The sequence below is a fragment of the Rosa chinensis genome, chromosome 2 (assembly GCF_002994745.2).
Source record: "Rosa chinensis cultivar Old Blush chromosome 2, RchiOBHm-V2, whole genome shotgun sequence".
NCBI classification, from domain to species: domain Eukaryota; kingdom Viridiplantae; phylum Streptophyta; class Magnoliopsida; order Rosales; family Rosaceae; genus Rosa; species Rosa chinensis.
This window is the reverse complement of record NC_037089.1, coordinates 78,381,961-78,397,164: the sequence shown is the minus strand read 5'-3', so window position 1 is coordinate 78,397,164 and position 15,204 is coordinate 78,381,961. Positions and strand designations below refer to the sequence as shown.

The window sequence follows — 15,204 nt, the reverse complement described above, 5'->3', positions numbered from 1 at the left end:
CTGTAAATATTTCATCGATGGATGTGCATGGACATAAGATAAAAATTTCAATTTTAATTACAAAGATGTTGGCCTATATTAATTTGCCTCCTAAAGTTGTATGACTTGTATATTGCATTTAAATTGTTGAGGTTCATTATAAAGCAACTATGAAGTGGAAAATGAATTTAGAGAAATCAACCGCTCGATTGAGAGATTGTAATGTTTTATGGTGATAGTAAAAAATTCAGCTAATTTGATTCTCGTTTCGAATTCGATCAACTAGGTCAAATTTAATTACTCGTATAAACCTATATCTATATATCATACACTCCAAAGAGTTACCCCTATCAATTCAAAGAAAATGGAAAAATAGACCGTTGGATGACATTATTACAATAAATTATGAGTGTGGTAAAAAATTTAGCCAATTTCACCATATTTTCGAATCCGATCGAATTGGTCAACCGTCGTCACTTGTATTTTTTATTGGTTGACCGATGGCATGACGACCGCGAAACGTGCTTATTTTTTCACATCACGTTTGTAAATATTTCATCGATGGATGTCTGTGGACATGAGATAAAAAAAATTAATTTTAATTACAAACACATTGGCCTATACCAATTTTCCTCCTAAAGTTGTATGACTTATACATTACATTTAAATTGTTGAGGTTCATTCTAAAGCAACCATGAAGTGGAAAATGAATTCGGAGAAACCAACCGCTCGATGGAGAGATTGTAATGTTTTATGGTGGTTGTAGAAAATTCAGCCAATTTGGTTCTCGTTTTGAATTCGATCAACTAGGTCAAACTTAGTTACTCTTATAAACTTATATTTATATATCATACACTCCAAAGAGAAATCCCTATCAATTCAAAGAAAATAGAAAAACCGACAGTTGGATGAGTTTATTATAATAAATTATGAGTGTGGTAAAAAATTTAGCCAATTTCACCATATTTTCGAATCCGATCGAATTGGTCAACCGATATGTAGAATATATATATGCACTAATGCACATATTATATATAGAAATATAAGAACTTCCACACACACACACACACACACACATATATATATATATATTTATATATATATATAATATTTTACGGGCTTTTACGGGCTGGGCCTAGCGGGCCTTTGGCGGGCCTGGTTTTTGCGGGCTTTTGGCGGGCCGGCCCACTACCCATCGAGGCGGGCTTTTGCGGGCTTTTTAACGGGTCGGGCCGGGCCTTTAGCCCTCAGGGCCAGCGGGCCTCCATCGGCCCACTTGATCCGCGGGTTTTTTGATGAGGCCTAACTCAGGATAAGGATGTGGACCTCCATGTGATAGGTCCCTTGACGTTCCTCATGGTGAACCGGTTATGGTCGTCCAGAAACTCAACTCAGACTTGTCCTTTGGACCCGAACTGGCTCATCATGTTCACCACCAGCGCTTGCTTCACCATTGATTCCATGCTGAGATTCGAAATAGAGGAGATGAGGGTCGAGAAGCGGCTGGCTTGGAGCTACAAGAAGTTTAGAGACATTTTCATGCTTTTTGCTTTATTTTTATTTTTGTAACAAAGACGATCTTGGAAAGATAATGGATGACAGACTTGGAGATATTTTCAAAGATAAGACTGGAAAGAGAAAAGGAATGTAATAAGACATTATTTTTTTTAAGAGAATTACACATATATTACTAGTCATTCAAAATTTTATTTATTGATTTTTCAAAAATATCGCTTTAATCACTTAATTCTGACATTATTTACACTACTACAATTCTCCTGATCGAAAATGTTCACCTGGTCAGTTGCTGACCAAGAAAATAATGTTCAACTACCCTTGGATGTAAATTCAATGGCAGAGAGAATTATTTTTAAGTTAAGGTGTTTTGTTTTCCACCATTGGATATAAATCTAAGGATTATTGAGCATAAATTCTTTGGTCAGCAACTCACCAGGTGTCTCCCCGATAGCACCTTTCTTTTATCCACCACAAAATCATCAGTGGCAATGAAGAATAGTCTTCCTCTGTTTTTTCCGAAAATTCTTCCATGCTCCAAGCATGGAATGCTCGGCCACATAAGCAGCCAATCCAACGGTCAGTGTTTGTAGTGTAATCGTGACCGTATATTTCGGTAGACTGGGTAACCGGCTAAGAATTTTAAAAGGACTGGGAACCTTCTCCTTCCTCCACTTGCCTAACGTTTCAATATTCACATCTTCTTTTTCTTTTTCTTTTTCTTTTTTGCTTAAAACCTGCTTGTTTCCTTTCTCTCACTCTGCAACTCATTTCCATCAAATTCTGAAGCATCTTCGTTGCTCATCTCTTCACCATCAACAAAGAAGTATGATTTTATAACTCAAAAATCAAATTCAAAGTTGTTCGGTCATTAGTTTCTCTCTCATATCTTCACCACTAAAACAGAAACATGGTTTCCATTAAATAAGATCAACAGATTGAATTCATTTTATAATTTTCAGTTGTCTTGAATTTCTGCTGCAACTCCTACAGAAGAGCTCAAATTGATATAACAACTTGATTTTTGTTGGACATTCTCTTCATGAAGATGGGGACACAGACCCGATCTACAAATTGGATTTGATTGAGCCAAAAAGAGCAGAACAAATTACAAGGAAATAATTTTTGGCTTTGATTTTGAGGGAGAAAGTTTGATTGAGAAGAGTTTTTTTGGGTTTGAGAATGAGAAGAGTTGCAGAGAGGGGTAAATGATGGCCCTTTTCAACTTGTTTCAATTTAATTCGGTTGCCGTATCTGCGAACAATAAAGAAATACAAGAAAGCGTGGCCGTTACTAAAGCACAGCAGCATCGCCAGCTATGATTGAGTGGCCAGAAAACTGAATCAAAGAACCACCAGAGCTGTCGAAGATTTCGGCCTTCGATTCTCTCTTCAAACTCGGCCAATGCACAAACCAAGATCACGGGGACGCCAGCGATGCAGTCGACTCACTAGCGACCGAGATGCAGTCGACTCACTGTCGTAGCTTCGAGTGTCTGGAAAACGGCTTCTGGCCCCTTTGATCTGAATTGGGTATTCAAAAGCCTAGAATTAAATTTTGATATGGGGTAGAGATCAAGCGGTGGGTTTATCGACGGCTAACATTGCACAACGTTAATTAATAATTTTTAATTATTTTGAAAACTTTGAAAAATCATAATAAATAACTTAGGTACGTTTACTTACTTTGAATGGAAAATAATCATGAATCGGAGACAACTGGAATGGGAGAAGAAAGGAATCGGTATTGATTCTGGAGGAGTTGATTCCTAAACCCATCTTCCTCATTCGTAATCAAATTCCTGAGTATTCAGGAATCGATTCCTTATAAGGAGGTGGGACCTACTCCTATTCCAATTCCTTCATGTGTAAGTAAACGCATGAATACTTTTATCAGGAATCATTCTGATTCCTTTATGTGTTAGTAAACGTAGGAATAGTTTTACCCCGTAATCATTATCTCTCATTCCAAGTAAGTAAACGTGCCCTAGGTGTCTAAAAAATTTCCCGAAAATTCTCACGGACTCGTCTCGTCCCGTACTTTATTATCAAATCCATCAATCAAAGATTCCCTGAGCACGGATTAGTCTCTGGGCCTAGGAAGCCTTTGAGGACACCGTGTGATTGAACAATAAAAAATATATATATATTCCACATAAAGAACAATTCTAAAAAATATTTTTGAGATCTCTAAATAATCACCGAGACCATAGACTCAATTTATAATAATTTCACTTTAACTCCTTAATAAAAAACCACAGGCTCACAGAATATTTCATTTTGGTTGTAAAAAATTCAATCAATTTTGTATTCATTTCGACTTCGATCCACTTGGTCAAATATAGTTACTTTCATAACTATATTTATATATCAAATTCCTCAAAGGGCAACACATCAAGACATACGAAACTGGGGAAACCAACCACAGGATAAGAGGATTGGAATATTTTATGCATGTTGTAAAAAATTCAGCCAACTTTGTTATTATTGCGACTTCGATCAATTTGGTCAACTAATTATGCGTTTGTACTTCCCTAAGGGAAGCTAAAGCACAAAGAGATAAACTTCCTGAAATTTTAACATTGGTTGATAAACCTGATACCCACGAGAATGTAAGAGCTGACAAATTCGAGAGAAAAAAATTGTGAATTAGTGGTTATGTGCATATTAGTTTTATGTGGTGTTTAGGTTTATGGTTGACCTAGTAGATCGAAAACCAAAGGACGACGAAAATAGCTGAAATTTTAACCATAATTATATCTTCTTATCATGATAACATATAATGGCCGATTTTGATGTAGTCTATTTCCTCCACATTGTTCCTCATGGAAGGTGTAGTATTTGATACAAAATTATAAACTAATAAACAAGTTAGACCACATTAGTATACATATAAAGATTTTGTGCGATCTAAACAATTGAGATTGGAAATCGATAATTTGACATTACCTATCTATTTATAGCATATTCATATGTACTATGTAAAAAAATTAATCATTTTTGCCATCATTTCGACATCAAACAAAACAGTCAACCCTTTGTATGTTTATACTTCCCTAAGGGGAGCTGAACCATGAGAAGATAAACTTCCCAAAATTTTTATATTAATTGATATAGTTCATACCCACAAGATTGTGAGAGTTGACAGATTGAAAAATGAAGTTACGAGTGAGCAGTTATGAGCATAGTAGTTTTATGTGGTATTTAGGATTTAGGGTTGACCTACTAGATCAAGACCCAAACGACGATGAAAATAGCTGAAATTTTGACCATAACCATTTATTCTTATCATGATAACATCCTACGGTCGATTTTGATAAAATCTATTTCCTACACATTGTTGCTCATGGAATGTATACTTTTAAGGGCTAAATACAAGTTACTACCCTATGGTTTAGGTTCAAAATCAATTCAGTCCATGAACTTCTATTTTCATCAAAAACACCCTTGCACTTTCAATTTTGATCTAATAGGTCCAATTTGTTAGTTTTCTGACAATTGAGTTATTTAACATGTTAATGTAGCTCATATATGGCCTATATTTTATGATGTCGTGTCGAGTTAGTCTGCATAGTCAATTTAGGAGTGAGTCCTACTATTAAAAATAAATAGTTTTTCAACAAATAATCCAACTATAACTTGAACCCATAACAGAATATTAATGAATTGGACCTATTAGATCAAAATTGAAAGTGCAGGGGTGTTTTTGAAAAAATAAATAGTTTTTCAACAAATAATCCAACTATAACTTGAACCCATAACAGAATATTAATGAATTGGACCTATTAGATCAAAATTGAAAGTGCAGGGGTGTTTTTGATGAAAGTAGAAGTCCAGGGACTGACTAGTATTTAGCCCATAGAAGTCCAGGGACCTAAACCATAGAAGTCCAGGTACTAACTAGTATTTAGCCCTACTTTTAATTACAACTAATAAACTAGTTATACTACTTTAGTAGACATAGAAGAATTATGTGCGATCCAAAACATCAAAATTAGAAATCGATAAATTTGACATTATCCATTTATTTACAGCGTATTGATAGGTACTGTGTAAAAAATTAACTCAATCCGCCATCATTTCGACATGAAATAAACCGGTTAACCCTTTAAAATCTTCTACTTCCCTAAGGGGAGCTGACCCTTGAGGAGATAAAATTCCTGAAATTTTTACATTAGTTGATATAGCTCCTACCCACAAGAGCGTGAGAGCTGACAGATCGAAAAAATAAGTTACGAGTGAGCGGTTATGTGCATATTAGTTTTATGTGGTATTTAGGGTTTAGAGTTGACCTACTAGATTGAGACTCAAAGGACGACAAAAATAGCTGAAATTTTGACCACAACCATTTCTTCTTATCATGATAACATCCTAAGGTCGATTTTGATAAAGTCTAATTCCTACACATTGTTGCTCATGGAAGGTATACTATTCATTACAACTAATAAACGTTATACCAGATTAGTAGATATGTAAGAATTTTGTGGGATCCAAAAAATCGAAATTAAAAATCGATAAATTTGACATTACCTATCTATTTATAGTGTGTTAATAGGTATTGTCTAAAAAAATTAACCTGATCCACCGTCATTTCAACATGAAATAAATCGGTCAACCCTCTAAAAGCTTCTACTTCCCTAAGGGAGCCGTCCCTTGATGAGATAAAATTCTCAAAATTTTTACATTAGTTGATATAGCTCCTACTCACGAGAGCGTGAGAGCTGAGAAATAAAAAAAAATATGTTACTAGTGAACGGTTATGAGCATATTAGTTTTATGTGGCATTTAAGGTTTAAAGTTGACCTACTAGATCGAGACTCAAACAACGACGAAAATAGCTGAAATTTTGACCACAACCATTTCTTCTTATCATGATAACATCCTACGGTTGATTTTGATAAAGTCTATTTTCTACATATTGTTGCTCATGGAAGGTATACTTTTCATTACAACTAATAAACTAGTTAACCACATTAGTAGATATATAAGAATTTTGTGGGATCCAAAAAATTGAAATTAGAAATCGATAAATTTGACATTACCCATCTATTTATAACGTCTTAATAGGTATTGTGTAAAAAAATTAACCTGATCCGCCGTCATTTCGACATGAAATAAACCGGTCAACTCTCTAAAAGCTTCTACTTCCCTAAGGGGAGCCGACCCTTGAGGAGATAAAATTCTCAAAATTTTTACATTAGTTGATATAGCTCCTACCCACGAGAAAATGAAAGCTGACAGATCGAAAAAATAAGTTACGAGTGAGCGGTTATGAACATATTAGTTTTATGTGGCATTTAAGGTTTATGGTTGACCTACTAGATTGAGACCCAAACGACGACGAAGATAGCTGAAATTTTGACCATAACCATTTCTTCTTATCATGACAACATCCTACGGTCAATTTTGATGAATTCTATTTCCTCCACATTGTTCCTCATGGAAAGTATACTATTTGATACAATTAATAAATAAGTTAGACCACATTAGTAGTCAAATAAGGATTTTACGCGATCCAAATAATTGAAATTGGAAATAGATAAATCTGACATTACTCATCTATTTATAGTGTATTAGTAGGTATTGTGTAAAAAAATTAACTCGATCCGCTGTCATTTTGATATTAAATAAAGCGGTCAACTCTTTATACACTTCTACTTCTCTAAGGGGAGTTGAACCACGAGAAGATAAACTTCTTAAAATGTTTACATTAGCTGATATAGCTTATACCCACTACAGTGTGAGAGTTGACAGATCGAAAAAATAAGTTGCGAATGAGCGGTTATGAACATATTAGTTTTATGTGTTATTTAGGGTTTATGGTTGACGTAGTAAATGGAGACTTAAAAAACTACGAAAATAGCTAAAATTTTGACCATAATCATATTTTCTTATCATGATTACATTCAACAGTCGATTTTGATAAAGTCTATTTTCTCCACATTGTTCCATATAGAATGTATACTATTTGATACAACTAATAACAAGTTAGACCACATTAATAGACATATAAAAATTTGGTGCGATCCAAATAATTGAAATTGAAAATCGATAAATTAGAATTATAAAGTCTTATTCGGTTGATACAGGGGATCATGGTCGATCTCTATCTTCTGCACATGTATGGCAATTAGTGACATAATTGTGAAGAAGTCAAAGACCATATAAAAAAAAAAATTAATTTAACAATACATTTTCTGAATTTTTTTTTCAATTAATTGGTTAATGTTTAATGATTTGTGTTAATCATTTACATAAATTTTGAGGTAGCAGAGCAGTTTAACATATTAAATTAAAAATTGATCAAGTGGTATCTCGAATTGAACAACCCATTAGTGTCCCTGCCCACTTAGTACAACGAGACCACCAGTTATGAACGTCTGCTGCTTTCTCTGTTCCCCTATTTTACTGCTAGAGAAACTGTCTCTCTTTCTTCGATCCAAAGGCTCCAACTTGAAGTGCAACGCCGTTCTGGGATTCTCTCTGAGATCCAAAACCACTCCTCTGTACCAATCTGAAATCTTTGCCTCTTCAAAACCCAATTTCAGCTGCAAACAAAACCACTTCAACTCCACTCACAAACCCATTACTTTCTTCCTTCAAAGATTCTATCTTTTCCCCATTTTTTATGTCTATATATATTTCCTAGGAAAACGTTAGTGATTACCGCCTTCGTAGATCCCCCAAAGTTAGTTTTTCCGCTCAACAGTTATGGACATCTAATTTGCTTCACTTTTTTGTACAAGGTAATAGAGAATTGGTTTTGCCTGAACTGAGATACTCAGACGGACATTTGCTTCAGAATCTGGGTTTAATTCAAACTTTGATCCTACAACCAATTGCCGTACAAGTGAGGAGAAAACCAGATCTGTTACCATCTATCGCTCGACAATTCGATCCAAAACTTTGATTCAATTAGCCGGCATTCCAACGTATACTTTTAAATCAACCACGATATATCTGGGTTTTCGATGGTCGATCTTCATTACAAGAATCAACTACGAGAGCTGTGGCTTCTAGTCCTCCAAATCAATTAAAGGTGGACCAAACCTTTTTCATAGCTTAAATCTCTTCTTCAGACTACTACTTCCTATGATATGCGCTCCCTTTCTACCATACAACAAGAACAGAACACCCGGTTGATTCTTCGGGTCGTTCACTCAGGATCGCGTCACTTTTCTCTTCGGCAACTTCCATTGGAAACAGAGAATAATCGGAGATTTGGTATTAGAATTCCTCGAGGACACAACTCCGATTTTCTACATTCACCCACTTTGGATAAATCTCGATTCACCCAAGTATTCCTAAAACGGATTCGGCTTCTCTGCTAGAATTTATTTTGCTAGGATCTGCTTAGATAACACTCTCAGCTCGCCACGTGTTACTGGTTCAATCTAAGGGCTATAATGCTTACAACACAGAAAGCCTGGACTCCTCGCATCTCCCTCTCTGTCTTCGCCCAATTTCCTCATCATCTAGTCGTGAACTGAAGCCGAGTCCGATCTCTCGACTCCTCACTTAACTCTCAAGATTTTCCAGATGATGGGGACGACTCACACCGTGGCTTAGAGAAGAGAAATGGGTTTAGCTTCACATGGGAGAAACCTTGCATTTCAGATTGGTAATCCAAAATCAAGGCTTTTGATTCGGGTCCACTACTACTGCAGTTATAAATCAGAGAGTAAAAAGCTTCAAGATCTTGATGAAACAGTGAGGGAAATCTGTACCATTCTGAAGCGAAGCAGAGAGTGGGAGTCCGTGTTGAGCTCATCAGGGTTTCCCAAGAAGCTAAACCCTTGTGTGGTTCGATCCGTTCTTCAACAACACCACCAGGTTGGTGACCCAGAAAGACTTTTAAGTTTCTTTGATTGGTCTGGTGCCCAATTGGGTGTGCTCCCAAATTTGCATTCTTTTTCGATTATGGCTGTTGTTTTGTGTAATTCCAAGCTTTTTGGGCATGCCCATGGTGTGTTGGAGAGAATGGTTAGGACCCGGAAGCCGGCTTTAGAAGTTTTGGATTGTGTTGTTAGGTGTTTTAGAGAGTTTGAGGGGTCTGATATGGTGGTTTTTGAGATTTTGATTAATGTGTTTACGATGGGGGGGTTGGTTTTATGAGGCTGCTGATGTGTTTTTGGGTGTTAGGAGTGTTGGGATTTCGCCGACATTGGAATGCTGTAATTCTCTGTTGAATGAGTTGTTGAAGGGTAATAGGATGAGGCTGTTCTGGAAAGTGTATGATGGGATGTTAGAGGCTAAGATTTACACTTATAGCAATGTGATCAATGCACATTGTAAGTTTGGGGATGTTAGGCAGGGTAAGAGGCTACTGTTTGAGATGGTAGAGAAGGGCTGTAATCCGAATTTGAGTACCTTCAATGTGGTGATTGATGGATTGTGTAGAAGTAGGGCTGTTGATGAAGCCATTGAGTTGAAAAAATCGATGGTTGAGAAGGGATTGACACCTGATAGGTATACATAGGGAGATATTGGTCCACGTATCTCTCACCATCTACTGGTTGCAACAGTAGCGGTGTTTGCGACTACAGGGGAGCCTATGATGCAAATAAATGTCTAAAGAACTGTGGTTAACCAGCTCAAACTCTGTAAGATTGGATAATTGGTTTGCTCGTTTTCATTTCTATATAAAAAATGTACTATGTGTCTATTGCACAAGGACTTTAGCTAATGAGAATGAGGATATTATGATTTTAGGTACCATATTCCTCGTACTTGGGTACAAGATGGAGAGAACCTTTTAGTTCTCCATGAAGAGCTTGGGGGTGACCCTTCAAAAATTTCTGTGAGGACACGAACTGGCCAAGAGATATGTGCGTATGTATCAGACACTGATCCTCCGCCTGCCAGTTCTTGGAAACCAAACTCTGAATTCATGTCCCAAAATCCTGAAGTTCAACTGACTTGTGAACATGGATGGCACATTACTTCAATTAACTTTGCTAGCTATGGAACTCCTATCAGAAGCTGTGGCGCCACTTTCACTCTGGGAACTTGCAATGCTGATGTCTTAACAATCGTTGAGCAGGTAAGAGGAATTTTTCTTCTTTCTATATTATAATGTGGAATTTGTGCATTTTTTGGTAAGAGTTGGAGAAAGCTCGAATAATCATGCTTAAAACTTTGTTTCAATAAACTTGCAGGCTTGCCTTGGCAAAGAAGGATGTTCGATTACCATCTCCACAGAAACCTTAGGTGATCCTTGTCCAGGTGTATTAAAGAGTTTAGCTGTTCAAGCTCTTTGCAGCAATTGAGTGCCCGTCGCCTTACACCAAAGTCAGTTGAAAGGATCCTTCCTAGTTGCAATGGGATTTTGGTGTTTCAAATTTGGGATCTGATACCGATGCCCCATATGATTTGTTTTTGTGATCTGATACTGATAAGTCCCTCACGATTTTCGTTTGGCACCTTACTCGTGACAATGTAATTGACATTGTTCTTATACTAGGCAAGTGAGTGCATCATGACTGATTTCAATCAAAACTCCATATTATCAGTGCATCAGTCACATCTTCACTTTGATAATCATAGACATCAATTCATTATACATCATCACCGGTAACTAAGATGAATCAAAGTTACAAAAATCCATGGGAGGGCATGAAGCACCAAATTACAACTAAATGATAGACTAATAATCCTAGAATGAAAGAGCACATACAACAGTACATAGTGAAACAATAAATGCACATTAACCTTTTATTCATGAGGTCTAAGCATGTTGTTTGCTTAAATACGACCCAACAATCATATCATCACGGAAAAAGTAGAATCTTTCCAATATGCTGGCTACTTTCCAATAACTGGTGAGCCTCTGCAGATTCAGACAAAGGGAAATGCTTGTAGATCACAGGTTTCACCTTGCCAGCCACAATTGCAGGCCACACATGGTCCTCCACCTCCCTAATTATTACTGCTTTGTTTTCTGGACTTCTGACTCGCAAACCAGCCGCTGCATACACAACAACAATATGATACAGATCCTAAACAAAGTGCATCAACTCTTTGCAAAAGAGCGGTGGAGGGCATCACTAAATTAGCAGGATAAACTATCATAGTTACTCAATTATCTAGATATCAGAAAATGCACAACAAAATAACCTATGGAGCAAAAAGCATGTGGTACTAGAAGTATATGAAGTGAAAATTGTAGTACCTTGGATGGTAAGGCGCTTTGAAAGCACCACACGGAGATCTAATTATGTGACAGAGCCACCCATTGTCCCAATGAGAAAAAGCCTCCCATCAAAATTCAAGCTGTCAAGGTTTCGCTGAAAATAGGCTTGCCCGAGGCTATCCAAGATGACATCAACACCTGCAAATAGACACATACCAAAATGCTTTTCATATACAACAGCAACTGAAAAGAACTCTTAAGGTTATAGTAATCCTTCTTGACTAATACTAATAGGAGTGTTTATATAGAACAAACCTTTGCCACCTGTTTCTTCCTTTACCCGTGCAACAAAGTCCTCTGTCTTGTAATTGATACATACATCAGCTCCAAGATCTTTACAAGCTGCTAACTTTTCCTCACTACCTGATGATCCAATATCAATACACATAAATACGTGAACACTAGTTTTGTGCCATATGTGAAATAGTATGACTTACCTGCTGTGATAAACATCCTAGCTCCCCAGTATTTAGCAAGCTCTACAAAGCCTAATATCTACACGATTCTGTGATATGCTTCACCACAGATGGCAAAAAGAAGAAGAAATTGAACTCTGAGGTCAAATCATTCATCACCACGGTGTGAGTCTTCCGCATCATCTGGAAAATCTTGAGAGTTAAGTGAGGAGTCGAGAGATCGGACTCGGCTTCAGTTCACGACTAGATGATGAGGAAATTGGGCGAAGACAGAGAGGGAGATGCGAGGAGTCCAGGCTTTCTGTGTTGTAAGCATTATAGCCCTTAGATTAAACCAGTAACACGTGGCGAGCTGAGAGTGTTATCCAAGCAGATCCTAGCAAAATGAATTCTAGCAGAGAAGCCGAATCCTCCTAAAACACACTAGGTAAGAGTTTCACCGGGAACAGGCTAAGCCTTTCCCAAGTAGATTTCAGTTTAATAAATTATCACGTGCAAGTCACGTGTGTGGACCCAGAGAATCCGAGCATGCAAATCTCGGAGCATGGAAGACGTTCTCTGTTTTTTCGGATCAGTGACTCATTTGGGCATCTCTTCCATCTTCCACCGCTCTCTCTTTTCCAATTTGGAGCCAACGAAAGAGATATGAGAATCGATCCAATCTTTGACTAATCGACGAAGCCATGTACTGGCTGTTAGACCGATACCATTGTTCATTGACGATCTGAATACATAGATCCGGTCTGATGGTAAGATTCATGTACCAAGTACCATCGTCAATTTTTTCGATATATGTAAACACATCAAGGTAATTCACTCGTACCAAGTACCATCTCTGATATCATCAAAACAGATTCTTGATTCATTTTGCATTGAATTCTGGGCCTTTTGATAAATGGATTTTTCTCTGATTTTGCTAAGGAGGTTTGTTCTTTTTCATTTTTGACTCTGATTAGAATGTGATTGAACATTGAAAATGGAATAAAGGAGAGATCTTTCAATGTTCCTTTTTAAAAGCAAATATTGGGTTCCTTAAACATAGTCCTGTTATTACTAATTTTTTTTTTGTGATTTATGATTATGATGCATGAGGTTGATGAACATGTTTATCTGAGATGTATTAGCTTGTTATTTTCCCTAGCAATGTATAAGTTTGTGGGTTGTTGGGAAAATTTTATGATAAACATTCATCTAATGTGGGATTTGACTTACACATTTGAAGGGCTAAAAGTCATTGAGAGAGAAATGTTATTATTCCCCAAAGCTTTGATCATTTGTATATTACTAGTTTCTTTGTTCCCATTTGTGTAATCGTTGTACTTTTGTTATTTACTTGGGATATTTATGATTGTTCAGAACAGCTACTGCTGTGTTTCACCAATCCATTGGAACTCACCAGTCCCATGGACATCTCTAGAACTCTGGCATGGTGAATCATTGTGGAACGAAAAGAACTTGTTCATTGACTGTGTTGATGTGCATCTGAGCAAGAAGGGTATAGGATAGGAATCAAAGCTGGCAAGAGAATCAGCAACATACCTGTCGACAGGATCTATACATCTGCACTGATTCATGCACAGATGACTGCCATGCCTACCAGGACACAGCACCTTTGTAAGAAGGTAATTTTAGGGGGGGGGGAATTGTTTAGTGTCATAAGATACCACATTATGTAGCTATTTGGAGGCATTGTGATGGTTGCAACTTGAAACTGGTGTCGATAGATGATAAAATTGGTTTTATACCATTGATCATCTATGCAGTAGTTAGCTAAGGAATGCAGATAAAAAATCTATATCAAAGGGGAAAGGAAAATGAAAAAGATACCTATTAACTCAAATTCCCGATTTTACAATTGTATTAATTAATGTCTGAACTCTTATTAAGTTTGTTACTTCGTCAGTTTGCTATAGCTGATTCAGATTGCAAGGTGGAATGAGATACCTTTTTGGTTAGATCACCTATTTCACCCTTACTCTGTTGTAAATAACCAATGTGTTGGTGCAGGCACAAGTTATTCAAAGGGCTGCAGTACAACCATTGATTAAGATGCTCCAGTCACCTGATTCACAGGTCAGGGAGATGTTGCCTTTTGCAATTGGGAGGTTGGCACAGGTTATTATCTCTGTCTCATTACCCAATTTTATATATCAGCTGTTGGAATATATTAAGGGAGTTTGAACTATCATGTGAGAGCCTGGTTGCCATTGTTGAGTTTGTTTTATAAAATGCCTTTAGTATACACGATGGGAATCCTATGGGAATCCTCATGGCATTCTGAGCTTCAATGGTGTTTATTGCAGCTCAATTTGCTTTACTGCACCTTGTGGTTTGCTCCATAGGCCTTGCATAGATTTGGAACCAAACCTTGCATTCAGTGGTGATAAGGATAATCTTGTAACCGCCAGGAAGATATATAATCTGGCTTGAAACCTTACAACCAAGATGCTGCTTATGACCACATTACCAAGTCATAAGAATCTGCACTGGGTAAGCTTTCTTCAAGCTTTGTGACTAGCATCAAGTATCTAGAACAACACAGCTATTTCATTTTGGCATGTAGAACTGTTCTCTTTTTGAATTTTAATTCTCTTTAGTTATGGACACTTGTCCTACTTAATATTTATATATAATGTGTGTGTGTTTTAATTTGTATAAGGGACTGAACAATTGGACTTAGTCTAGTCTACGCTCTCTTTCAGTTCACTTCTGTCAATTACTTCTGCTTTGTGTTGGTTTACATATTTTGTTAAAAATTGTTCTTCACTGTTGCATCGAATTGAAATATGGGTAGTTCTTTATAGTTAAATCAATGCAGTATTTGCTATCCAAAGCATGAGACTAGTACTTAACAGTAAAGTAGAAGACATTTCAATTTCAATACTAACATCCAGGTTATTAAATTATAATCTAATTTTTGTATCTCAGGGTGGAATTGCAACGTTCTCATAAAAGTTATGAAACTGACAGAAAGCATAGTTGCTGGACGTAACCAAATGCAACCATAGAGAGGAACATGAAGAGATTTATGTTTTTTTTAATATTTTTATTTATTTATTAATGTTGTATTTTATTTGAAATTGTATACAAATTGTACAATACA

At 36.6% G+C, this 15,204-nt stretch overlaps 1 long non-coding RNA gene and 1 pseudogene across 1 annotated transcript; one reads left to right on the top strand and one right to left on the bottom strand.

The window, feature by feature from the left end:
- Window positions 1-7,807: 7,807 nt before the first annotated feature.
- Window positions 7,808-11,012, top strand: LOC112185607. The gene is made up of 3 exons (XR_002930336.2): window positions 7,808-10,096; window positions 10,206-10,536; window positions 10,652-11,012. It is a non-coding gene; the product is annotated as an uncharacterized LOC112185607 (long non-coding RNA).
- Window positions 11,013-11,202: 190 nt separating this feature from the next.
- Window positions 11,203-13,512, bottom strand: LOC121051339 (annotated as a pseudogene).
- Window positions 13,513-15,204: the final 1,692 nt, after the last annotated feature.